This window comes from Macaca thibetana, chromosome 2, assembly GCF_024542745.1.
Source record: "Macaca thibetana thibetana isolate TM-01 chromosome 2, ASM2454274v1, whole genome shotgun sequence".
In the NCBI taxonomy this organism is placed as follows: Eukaryota; Metazoa; Chordata; class Mammalia; order Primates; family Cercopithecidae; genus Macaca; species Macaca thibetana.
This window is the reverse complement of record NC_065579.1, coordinates 37,046,926-37,059,686: the sequence shown is the minus strand read 5'-3', so window position 1 is coordinate 37,059,686 and position 12,761 is coordinate 37,046,926. Positions and strand designations below refer to the sequence as shown.

At 44.7% G+C, this 12,761-nt stretch overlaps 1 pseudogene; it reads right to left on the bottom strand.

Annotated features, from left to right (window-relative positions):
* Positions 1-591: 591 nt before the first annotated feature.
* On the bottom strand, positions 592-1,162 carry LOC126948162 (high mobility group protein B3-like; annotated as a pseudogene).
* Between the last annotated feature and the right edge of the window lie 11,599 nt (positions 1,163-12,761).

Sequence of the window (12,761 nt, the reverse complement as noted above, 5' to 3'; positions counted from 1 at the left end):
ACATGACAACCTGAAGTTAAATGGATGCCTGCTGCAGACACCGGGTCCAACCTCACAGTGCATGAGCTACGACCCCTCCGAAAGGCATCTTCCCCTGCAGCCTCAATGTCAAGCAAGGAGTGTCAAGAGTTTGTCTCCATTGTTTTGTTCTTTTTACAAACTAGAGATAAATACAGTTGATAACTCAGGATTTCAAGCCAATAGCTATATGTTAACACCACTTCATGAGTTAAAAAAAAGAGAGGGGGGAGCGTGCAGAAACATCTTTAAACACCTTGTCTCACCAACAGCAAAGTGCGCAGAGTGAGGAGAACACAAGATTATTTTTTCATTTTAAAAATGTTTAGAAATATGTACAATGTTGATACAGCTTCAGGGTGCTCTGGACACTGATGGCCATTTCATGTAAACCACTGACAATTTCTGGAGCACTTTGAGAGACTACAATCTGATCGTGATCAAATTTTGTAATTAAACCTAATGAGGGCAACAGACACTTGATGTGTTAATTAAGGTGCTCCCCTAGTCTAACGTCGTCACAAGGAGACAGATAAACAGTTTTTAAAATTCATCCTTCTCCTCCTCTTCTTCCTACTCGTCATCTTTGTCTTCCTCTTCCACCTTTTTCCAGGCAACTTTAGCAGGACGCTTTGCGCCATCAAACTTTCTTTTAGTCAGCAACATCGTTCTTATACTTCAGCTTTGCCACCTTGGTGATGTAAGGCGGCTTTTCACTGTTACATGTTAATCCACATCTCACCCAGCCTTTTTGCGACATTTCCAATAGAGATACCAGAGTTTGTGGATTTAATATTGGGGCAGAATTCGGAACAGAACAGGAAGAATCCACATGGTGGGATCCAAACGAAGGATTAGGGTCCAACTAAGGGAGGCAAGAAAAAGGATCCTAATGCCTTCCTTAGCTGGTCCATAATCCTTCATTTCCCTATCATAGCATACTTTATCCGCCTTTGCCATTTCATCAAATTTAGACTTCTCTTTCCCAGACATTGTCTTCCACCTCTCAGGGCACTTCCTAGAAAATTCTGCAAAATTGACGGACCTCTGGGGTTTTCTTCTTATGTTCTTCTCTGCACATCTGCACAAAGAAGGCATAAGCAGACATCTTGCCCTTTGGTTTCTTGGAGTCACCTTTAGCCATCCTGACTGTATTGTTCACTAGTCTGGACAAGTGCAGGGCATGACATGCTGCTCAGCACTCCCCAGCCTCAAGCTAGCTGCCTCCATGAGAGTCACCTTGAGATTTTAAAAGGAATAACATATTGTAAGCAAATAGAGTTTATCCCAGGAATGCAAAGGTTATTCAACATTTAAAACTTCATCAACACAACTCACCATGTTAACAGAATAAAAAGAGAACAACTATATGATCACCTCAAGAGATAAAAAAACAAATGAAAAATGCAAACAAAACCATTTGACAAAATTCTACATCTATTCAGCATAAAAACTCTCAACAAACTAGGAGCAGAGAATTTTCTCAATTGATGAATGGTGTCTATGACAAACCTAAACTAGCTTTATACTCAGTGGTAAAAGATGGAATGAGTTCTAATCTAAAATCATGAACCAAGCAAGAATATCTGTTCTTACCAACTCTAACAGACATTATACAAGAGATTCTAGTCAGTGAAAGAGAAAAGTAAGAAATAAATGTCATGTAGATTTGAAAATAAGAAGTAAAACTATCTTTATTCTCACGTGACATGACTATGTACATGGAAAATCCTGAGTCTACAAAAATGCTACTAGAAATAAGAAGTTTTAGATCATAGAATACCAGCTCGACATACAAAAATCAAATGTATTTCTACATACTGTCAAGACCAAGTGAAAAGAAATTTTATTATAGCATTCTCAACACCATTAAAAAATTATATATTTAGGAATAACTTAACAAAATGGTACAATACTTGTGCACTGAAAACTACAAAACATTGCTGAGAGAAATTAAAGATCTAAATAAATAGATATGAATTGGAAAACAATATTGTCAAAATCAGTTCTCCCCAAATTGATCTATAGTTGTAATGCAATCTTGACAAGTGGATTCTAAAATTTTTATAAAACTGCAAAAGACCTACAATAGTTAAAACAATTTTTATAAACAACAAATGTGGGATACTTGCCCTGTCTGATTTCAAGATTTATTATAATTCTATAGTTATTAAGACAAAGTGGTATTAACATAAAGATAGACATACAAATCAATGAAACAGAGTCCAGAAATGGAGCCAAACATATGTGACCAATTATTTTTTAATGAAAAAGCAAAGGTAATTCCACAGAGGAAGGGAAGTTTTTCTAATGGTGCTAGAATAATTGAATATATGTATGGGAAAAAAGTGAACCTTTACTCTTATCTCATACCATGCATAAAATCTCAAAATAGATCATAGATCTAAAGATAAAAAACAAACTATAAAACTTCTAAAAGAAAATCTTAACAGCACATTTTTGTGACCTTAGGGTAGGCAAAATTTCTTAGGACATCAAAAAGCACAAACCATAAAATACAAAATATCAAATTGAATGTCATAAAAGTTAAAAATACATCTATTTTTGAAAGATATCATTTAAAAAATGACAAGGCTGACCAGGAGCAGTGACTCACGCCTTCAATCCCAGCATGTTAGCAGGCTGGGACTGGGGTAACACTTAAGCCCAGGAGGGCAAAACCAGCTTGGGAAACACAGTGACACTCCATCTCTACAAAAAATAAAAATAAAAAATTAGCCAGGTGTGGTGGCACACACCTGTGGTCCCAGCTACTCAGGAGGCCGAGGCAGGAGGATCACTTGAGATCAGGAGGTCAAGGCTGCAGTGAGCTATGAATGTGCCACTGCACTCCAGGCTGGGTGACAGAGGGAGACCCTGTCTCAAAAAAAAAAGACCAGTCAAGCCACAGAATGGAAGAAAATACATCAGATTAATACACATGTGCGCGCGCACATGCGTGCGCACACACACACACACAAAATCTAACAGAGAACTTGTATCCAAAATATATAAAGCACTCGATAATAAGAACACAAACAACGGCAAAAGATTTGACCAGACATCACAAAAGTAGATACACAAAATGATGCTCAAAATCTTCAGTCACAGGAAAACACAAAGTAAAACCATAATAAAATATACAACTTAGCCACTAGAATGACTAAAATTTAAGACTGACAATACAATGTGCTGACAAAAATGTAAAGCAACTGGAACTCTCATACATTGCTGGTAGGAATATTAAGTGGTACAAAAACCTTGGAAAATAATTTGGCAGCTTCTGAAAAGTTGAAAATATATTATATTACTGTCAGCAATTCCATCCCCAGGTATTTGCCCAAGAGAAATGAAAACATTGTCCGCACAAAGACTTATAAACAAAAGCTTATAACAGCTTAATTTATAACAGACAACTACTGTAAACAACCCAAATGTCCATCACAAATGAATGAATAAACTCATCATGGTGTATCCACAGAATAGAATACTATTCAACCATAAAAAAGGAACAAACTATTGCTAACCAGAAAAAAGGACGAATCTCAAGAGCAATGTTATGAGTAAAAGAAACCAGACACAAAGAATTACATACTTTATGACTCATTTACATGAAACTCTGATAAAGACAAGGGCAGGTGGTGGCTCACACCTGTAACCCCAACACAATGGGAGGCCAAGGAAGGAGGAATGTTCAAAACAAGGAGTTCAAGACCAGCCTGAACAATAAAATGAGACCCCATCTCTACCAAAAAAAATCTTAAATTAGCCAGACATGGTGGCACATGCTGTAGTCCCAGCTACCCAGGAGGCTGAGGCAGGAGGATCACATGAGCCCAGGAGTTCAAGACTGCAGTGAGCCATGATTGCACCACTGCACTCCAGTCCGGAGGACAGAGCAAGACCCTGTCTTTAAAAATAAATGAAAAATTTAAAAAGACAAATTTAACCTTTAGAGACAAAAGCAGATGAGTACTTGCCTGAGGCTGGGGTGGTGGGAGCGGATCAACTGCAAAGGGATACAGGCAGTACCAGCCACATAATTTGCAGGGCACAATGCAAAACGAACCTGCAAGGCCCCTTATTTTAAAAAGTATTAAGAATTTCAAGGCGGCAACAGCAGAGCAGTAAACCAAGTATAGGGCCTTTCTGAGCACATGTCCTTGTGTGACTGCACAGCTTGTGTGTCCCCATGAAACCAACCCTGGATGCAAGGGAACTTTTCATGGTGTGAAAATGTCCTATATCTTGATGGTGATATTCTATACCTACATTTGTGCACATTTATCAAAATGAATCAAGCTGTGATTAAATGGCAGGAAAGTCCTAGACCATTGAGGAGAACGAAACTGCAGACAAACCAGTCAACACTCTAGTGATTTGAAGTATTCATTAATCTACTAAAAACAGCCCTTTTGCCTTCAGATTTCAACCATGCCCTGTCCAAAAACCTCCTAGAACATCCTCATCTTTCGTTGTTTATTTATCCAATATCTACTCATGGGCATTATACAAGGAGCCAGAGATACAAAGACTTTTTAAAAATGCAATTCCTGCTATCAAAGAATGAATATTCCAGCACTGCACTGTCCAATACGATAGCTATTAGCTACAAGAGGCTATTTAAATTTACATCGATGAAAATTAAATTAAGTTTAAAATGTATGTATGTGCTCATGCTACATTACAATTGTCCAATAGCCACATGTGGCTCACAGAGACCAAACTGGATGACATAGAATATTTCCCTCTTGGCAGAAAATTCCACTGGAGAGAGACATGGAGACAGGCAATGGGAGATTCACATTATCTGGGTAGTTCCACGTCTGTCCTGGTGTTAAATACTTGCTGAAAGCACATCTTTTGCATTCCACCACCTACAAACCAAAAGTAGCCAAGGAAGGGGAATGCAGTGGGTGTGGGGTCCTGCTTGCATGGGGAAAAACAGCCAACCCCTGGAAAGCTTGCCTTTTGTCAAACGTGAGCTCACCTTGTCTTTCTAGGCTAAAATATTTTTAAGAAGCTCTCAATGAGTATTTCTCTAGTCCATTACAGTTATCCAAGTATTACTTGTTGCTACAGGTGAGAGCATCTGCCCAGAAGTCTTCAAGTCCTCCTCCTCAGTAGCCTAAGGGACGTATCCTAAGGGATGCTTGACCACCAGCTGCACTGACGCCCTGTCTGAAATTTGGGGAGGGGCATATCAGTGGCTGCAAAGACAGTAGTAATTTGTTGGCCACTTCCACCCTAAGATTTGGAAACACTCCCTCCTATGTCCTTCCTGATGAAAATAACTTTTGCATCAACATAATATTTTAATCCCCCAGCTGATTCATGAATCCTTTCTTCAGTGTATCTGTCAAGGAGTTGCCAGCCTCTGCTTAAACACCTCCAGCGATGAAGAGCTCTACTTCCCACCCCAGCCCATCCATCACTGGGTAGCAGTCTTCCTTTGATGCAGTCAGACAGAAGGTGGCTATGGACACTCCTCCCATTTGTCCCCGTTGCCTGAGGGCTCCAGGTTCCCCACCCAGAACCTTATCCTCTCCTACCTAGAAGTCTCTCCTCATCAGCATCTCTTCATGAGCCCTGTGTAGGAGGAGGCCCTAGCATGTTCTGCTCCTGCATCCTCTGTCATAGAAAGTGTGTAGAAATGGTGGCCCTCTCAGCATCACTGGTCCTGAACCTCATTTAAGGTCTTCTATTCAGCTCTTCTATTAACAAAAAAATCTTCAAAAAAATTACCTTTACATCTATGACAAAACCATTGTTAAAATTGCAAGTTGCTCAGGCTTCTCTGCCTAAGATCCATGTGAGATATTTCCTTTTAGAATGAAGCTCTGTTTTTAAAAATATTTCCAAGAAATTGTTACATTTTCTCTTTCATTATGAGAACTCTGTGGGTATTTATTTATTTACTTTCTCATAAGGCTGCCCTGAAGCTCAGCACCAACACAGCCCCTCTGACTTTGCCCCTCTGTAGCCATGCCCCTTCTCTTACCTGAAGCTGTGTCCTGGTGACACCACACTTCTGTGGCTGTTGAAGCAGCAGCTGCTGCTGCTGCAGTTGTTTTGGAAAGCTCAGAAGTGGCTCAGTAAGAAGAATGGAGAAGGTGGACTCTTTTTATAGTGATCCGCCTGGCTCCCTGCCCTCCCACCTCAGCCGTCATCCTCGCTGGCCCTCCTGAGGAGGCCTTAAGCAGAGCTAGGGATGGGGGACCCACCTGATGAAGATAAGAAAGGCAGGTTAAGGGATAGCAACATTTCTGAAACGTGTGTTACAAGGAGTTGTGAGTAGTTTTGCATGTGGGCCTAATTGATGTTTCTTAAAATGCCATAAAAATGTTTTAATTATTAGCACTATCTCAAAGTGAATTATCATCTCAGGAGGACGCCTTTCCTAAGGGCTTCTCTCCCTCTTTGTCAACTTCACATCCACCAGTCTAGTGGAGCATTTGCACACTGCTCCCCTCCCTGGCAAATGTACCCATACAAAGAGCTGTATCCTTTCTTTGCAGCCTCTTCCACTGGCTCACACCTGAGCATCCCATGCTGAGGCCAGCACCGGGCAGCCTGCTCAGCATACCTTTTCAGCATACATTGTCCTTGAAGGTAAGTGGGATCTGTGAACAAACCTCGGGGACCAGGTGTATTTCAAAATCTTGAACTTTTTGGACTTTAGAAAGGTACTATAGGGCATATTACACGTATTACGTAAAACCCTAGTGGGGTCTGGGCAGTACTCAATAGTCAAACGCATCAACATTTCTGCATCAAATATTCACACTACATGGAATAAAGATGACAAAGAGATCAGCTGAAGTCAGGTTATGCCGTCAAATCCGTTTGTTTTTTTTTTTTTAATTTAGTTATCAGAACTCTTTTACCTTTTAGAAATGCAAATAAGGGATGGTAGGCCAACCTTGCCTCTCCTCTCTCTTCTTTTTATTACTTGAGTTGTTTGCCAAATTAATCTGCTATAAAGAGATTTCCACTTTGTTTGTAGGCAAAGTTTGAAAGCCAGTTAATAAATAGCGATGAAATCCTTGTGCTTGACCCAAATTTAAATAGAAAAAAAATCTTTGTTTCACTTGGGCAAATCCTTTTCACAAGGACCCAACACCTGCCCATCTGTCATCTTCTGTGTTCCCTAATTTGCCTTCACAGAACCAAGCCATCTGCCACCTTTCAGCCTCCACCACCTTGCACCTGCACCATCCAGATGGCCACCTTCTCTTCAAAAGCGTCTGATCCCTGCTTTAATCTCCCCTGACGTCCAGAGTCAGTGTGTGTTAATCACAGAGTTATGCGGCAGCTTCATCCTGGAAGGAAAAATGATAGCTCCCCATTGTCTGAGGGTCATTCACAGCCTCCTCTTAAATAGAATCGGTGTGGGATCACACAAAATCTTTTGATGAATTTCAGAGAAATCTCCTAGAGGGCCGCCCCCAAGATATAACACTCATCACTTTCAGGTTGACCAGATGCAAACACCGCATTTTTTTCTAACCCACACCCACTTTCCACAAAGCCCTCTCTGGTCAAATCCACAGCATCCTCGATCTGTCCTCCAGCCTCCCTTAGCAGGTAGGCATAATGCTTTAGAGAGGGCTGAACACACATGCTCATGTTTCTGCTCTTTTTATAACCCAGACGTTGGGTTATAAAGTTGGATGTCAGAGGATAGTCCTGCATCCTCCAGACATTTTTATAGCTCTGATCCCTATCTCATGACAATCCTGGAGTGCTTCAGGGCCCTTTGCTTTCTGGTGTTTGCTCCACTTTCCTGATGCCACTGAATTCCGCATCTCTTGCCTCTTGTCTCTGAGCATGACTGATGGTGCATTAGCTCATATGTGGAGCAAACCTCCCCTCTTTGACCATCTCTAGACTCTTGCGTGGCAGGCACTCAGGGCAGTACACTTTTCCCTGAAGGTGTATTAGGTGGAGTGGGGCCTGGCTACATCACAGGTCCAGCCATTAAGCAGCTTAAAAGTGACTATCTGACCTCTGAAAAAATAGGCTTTGAACTTAGGCTCAGTCCCCTACCTCTCTCCATGGCATCTCTCCGTGTGGCATCCCAAAATTCTGCTCATTTGAATTTGCAGAGCAATTTTACTTTCTTTGCTGCAGTCTGGCTGAAATGAACCAGGCCTAATTGGACCAAGACCAAACTATGTGAGCTCTGCCACACTGTCCACCAGCAGGGTGCTTGACGCAGCTTCTCTTTGATGAGCACCTGTATCTGCGGTCAGATTCAGGGTATGTGTGTGCCTGTGAATCTAATTGTGCAGGGTCTGGGTGTATTTGTGTTTGCATCTGTATCTCTAGATTTCTGTGTCCTGAGAGAGTGCCCAGCTGTAATAATAATAATAGTAGCAAAAACGGGAGCCCACACTGGGCTAGGTACTGTCCAAGTACCTAACATGTAATCGTTACAACGTTCCTGTGTTATTATCATTCCTGTTTTACAGACAAGAGACCTGAGGTATAAAAAAGTTAAACAACCTCACCATCTCCTCAAGTGGCTGGGGATCGCTGGGTGTGGGGTCCTCTTAAACATCTTTCTCTGTGTATTTTACGTGTTGTGTGCTCTTACGTGTGTCCACATTCGTGTGTGTGTGTGTGTGTGTGTGTGTGTGTGTGTGTTCATGGACCCAGAAACCCCATATTCTCATCCTGGACCCTTGCTTACCTTAGAGTTGATCTCTCCTGTCCTGGTCCCGGGAAGGTTTGTGTCCAAAGTGATAGGTCTTGGTGTGCGGACCATGGACAGTGATGAAAGAGGGTGATATCTGTGCCTGCATTCCTGACATGATTGTAGTCCCCCAGCTTGCCTGCTTTTTCAGCAGGACCAACATTCCGTGTCTTCTGTGAGCTTCTCTGTAGAAACTAGTGGGAGAGGCCCTGTGGGTGGCCAGGGCTTGGCTCCTTTCTTTGGTGGTACGCAGGTGTTGTCAGGCTCCACTCGTTAGGGCAGATCAAGACCAGGTAGGTTCCAGCTGCCACGTGAAGAGATGCATGCAGATTGGACATGAGGCAGGACTTCCTAGCAGTGAAGGTTAATGGATAAAGGACTATCAAAGGGCAAAGGTGGCAGACAGCGCTCGCCTTGTTCTGAGCACAGATGAAAACCCACCTGTCTAATGGTTTGAATGTTTACCTACTTCTACCAAATGTTGAGGACCATTATTGCCTCATGCTGTGCCGAACATTTTATAAACGCCATCTCTAACCCTTAAAACAATGGAATTAGCGCAGCTTGTTGCAATTGTCCTCTTGTTATTAAAGAGGAAATGAGGCTCAGACAGTGACTTATCCAAGGTCACACAGCTAGTGACCGATCCAGGGTACAAATTCAAGTCTTTCTGCCTCCGAAGTCCAGGCTCCTTCTACTACATAAAATTATCTGCAGGCTATTTGCTGATTTCCTTGGTATATTTCTGTTTCCTTGGGTAAGTTGCCACCTCATGCTGGAGGGGCTGCTGTGTTTCTGTAATCCCAGGGTTTGCTGGCTTGGAGGGAGGCAGTCAGCAGTCACCTTCTGAGCCATGCCAGCCATTAAAAGCGCACAAGGCTTTCCTCCAGCTACTACTGTTGTCCATCCTTACAAATTCTCAACACACGGATCCAAGGGGGATTCTACCCACTTTACAGTAAGGGAAACTGAAGCACCTGCCCACTGTCACCTCTGCTGGCTTCTGGTGTCTTCCCACCCAGGTCCACCGTGGGACTTCCTGGTCCTGAACCTCCCCTGCCTCACCAGCTTTTACCATGTGGGCTGTGGCTGATAGGTGGGGGATCAGAGCCCAAATGCTCCACAAGCAGAAACTCTTAACTTCCCTGCGGGGGCTCAGGGGACCCAGTTCCCCGCCCTCCCTTTCCTAAGAATTGCTTTCAGGGGAAAGCTCTGAATCCTCACAGTGGTTTCCCAGGCCCTGCCTGACCTGAGTCCTGCCCCTTGTTTCACTCACCTCTCCTGGACCACACCAACCACTCTGTCTCTCAATGTCCCAGAGCTCTCAGCTTCTTCCGCTTCTTCTGCTTGAAGTGCTCCTCCTGGGTGAACTTTCTACCCTCTCAGTCTCCTCTTACGTGGACTTTATTTATTTATTTTGAGCTGAATTTTCGCTCGTGTTGCCCAAGCTGGAGCCTAATGGTGCGATTTTGGCTCACTGAAACTTCCATTTCCCAGGTTCAAGCGATTCTCCTGCCTCGGCCACCTGAGTAGCTGGGATTACAGGCATGCACCACCATGCCTGGCTAACTTTTTGTATTTTCAGTATACATGGGATTTCACCATGTTGGTCAGACTGGTCTTGAACTCCTGACTTCAGGTGATCCACCCACCTCAGCCTCCCGAAGTGCTGGGATTACAGCCGTGAACCACCGTACCCAGCCCTTCTTATGGGGACTTTCCTCAGAGAAGTCCTCCCTGGCCCTCCAGGTCCTGCCAGGACCACTGTTAGATACATTCAGAGCCCCCTGAACTATTCATTCATCGTTCACAGCAAATTGCAGGCAATTATTTGTGTGAGTGTTTAGTGTCCCCCTGCCCAAGACTACAGGGTGTGTGAAGGCAGGGACTGGAAGGCACAGGCATGTGTCTTGTCCATCACCGTGACTCCAGTCCACAGCACCTGGCACAGAGTGGCTGCTCAATAAATATTTGAAAGATGAATATCAACATGCTGGAAAGAAGGAGGGAGGGAGGGAGGGGAGGGTAATCAGCCTCTGAAATCCCACGAGAATTTGGTTTGAAAGTTGCGCCACGTCCTTTGAACTCCAGTGCTCACTAGCTCATTTTGCTGTAGAAATGTCAGTGGCAAAGCCGGCATCCCTTTGAGGCCACTTAGGGGAGAAAACATATCATAGCAGGACAGTCAGAGGAAGCTGTTCCCAGGAATGTTGAGACTCCTACTCTGCGGGTCCCTGACTCACCTCCCAGACACGTCTGTGACGTTGGCCTCAGTCAAGGTGCTCATCACTCACAGGCGTGACTCCTTTGGACCCTGCGGTCCCAGATGACTCAGTCTCCACTCCAGCCAGACCTCCCGCTGTCTCCTGCAGCCTGCCAGCTGGGCTCTGAAGCCCTGACACTGCACGTGTGGAGGGCTGAGGTCGCCATCTCCACCACCTCTGCCTCAGCCTGCCCTCAGACCTCAGTCACTGTGGACTTTCTCTCCTTCCCCAAGAATGCTTCATTTGTCACCTCTTTCTTGAGGGAGGACAGGGAGGGAGCAGGAAGGCTAACTCTACTCCTGTGATCATCCTGCCGCTCTTTCATTTCTAGGAGCCAGCCAAGGAGATGTGTTCCCTTAGACCTGCTTGTGACCCCCTTAGGGAGGCCCCCAGGTGAGGCAGGCCTGCCCTCCATGGTAGAGTCAGATTTACCATGAGCCTCACTCACCCCGGGGAGTCTTGGAAACACTGAGGGAGGCTGTAAGAAAGGTTGGGATGAAGCACGGTGTCAGAGGCGGCCGCAGTGAAACTCTTGCTTGCTCATCGCTGTGGATGATCAGCAGTGGCTGTACCGTCCAGACCCGTCTACCCACTTAACCACCAGCCTGCAAAGTCAGGCCTGATGCAGCTGGAGCAGCTCAGTGGAGGCAGGGACACAACCACAGGTCTCAGGTCAGAGAGGGTGCTCTGTCCCTCACATCCCCAGGATGGTGCTTTCCCCATCCTGTTTTTCTCTTACCCCAGGCATCTTTGCCTGGGAAAGTCCTTTAGAAATCCACAGCTGGCTTTTCCCAGAAGGCTGTCTGCAGGCACTCGGCAGTAAAGGGCTCTGTGTTCCAGCTACAGTGGGCAGCCCCAGCTTTGACCTGGGTACAATGCAGCCTTTGGGCTTCCCAGGATGCTACCACAGGCGTCAGTGACTTGCAAACCTGCTGGCCAAAGTATGGTCCCTGGAGCATCATATGGGACTGCTGTACATGACTGACACCTGGGGGTAGGCTAATATAGGCCAGCCCCCTCATTTCACAAATGGGTAAACCGAGGCCTAGGTCACACTGGCAGTGAAAGTGTGAGCTGGGCCTGAAAGAAGGCCTTCTCTTTCCAAGGTAGGAGGTCTCTCTGAGAGCTTCCTGAGGGTGGAGCCTCTGTCTTATCACCTCTATGTAGTCTCCAGTGCCAGCATCCAGCCTTGTGCAGACATGAATTGTAAGGCCTGCCCCAGAGAGATCTTAGAGAGGCCCTAGAAGGAAGAAAAAGGTAAAAGGGAGGCTTTGCCATAGAAGGAAGGCTGCTTTAGGGTCTTCTCAGACAAAGTAAGCTATTCCTCTGAAACCCCAAGCAGGAGCTAATCAAGGACATTCCTTAACTTGAACTATTGTTTGCTTGTTTTGGGGACGGGGGTTCACTCTGTCACCCAGGCTGGAGTGCAGTGGCACTATCATGGCTCACTGCAGCCTTGACCTCCCAGGCTCAAACAATCCTCTCACCTCAGCCTCCTGAGTAACGGGGACTACAGGCACATGGCACCATGCCTGGCTAAATTTTTTTGTTATTTTTTTGTAGAGATGGGGCCTCACTCTGTGGCCCAGGCTGGTCTCAAACGATCCGTCCACCTTGTCCTCCCAAAGTGCTGGGATTATAGATGTGAGCCACTGCACCCGGCTTTAACCTGAACTCTTGACAGACTAGATAAGCAACTCACACCGGGAGCTATCCACACTTAAGCAAGAGAGTAAAATGGGACAGAGCACATATTTATAAAAATGATGAGCCAGGCGAGG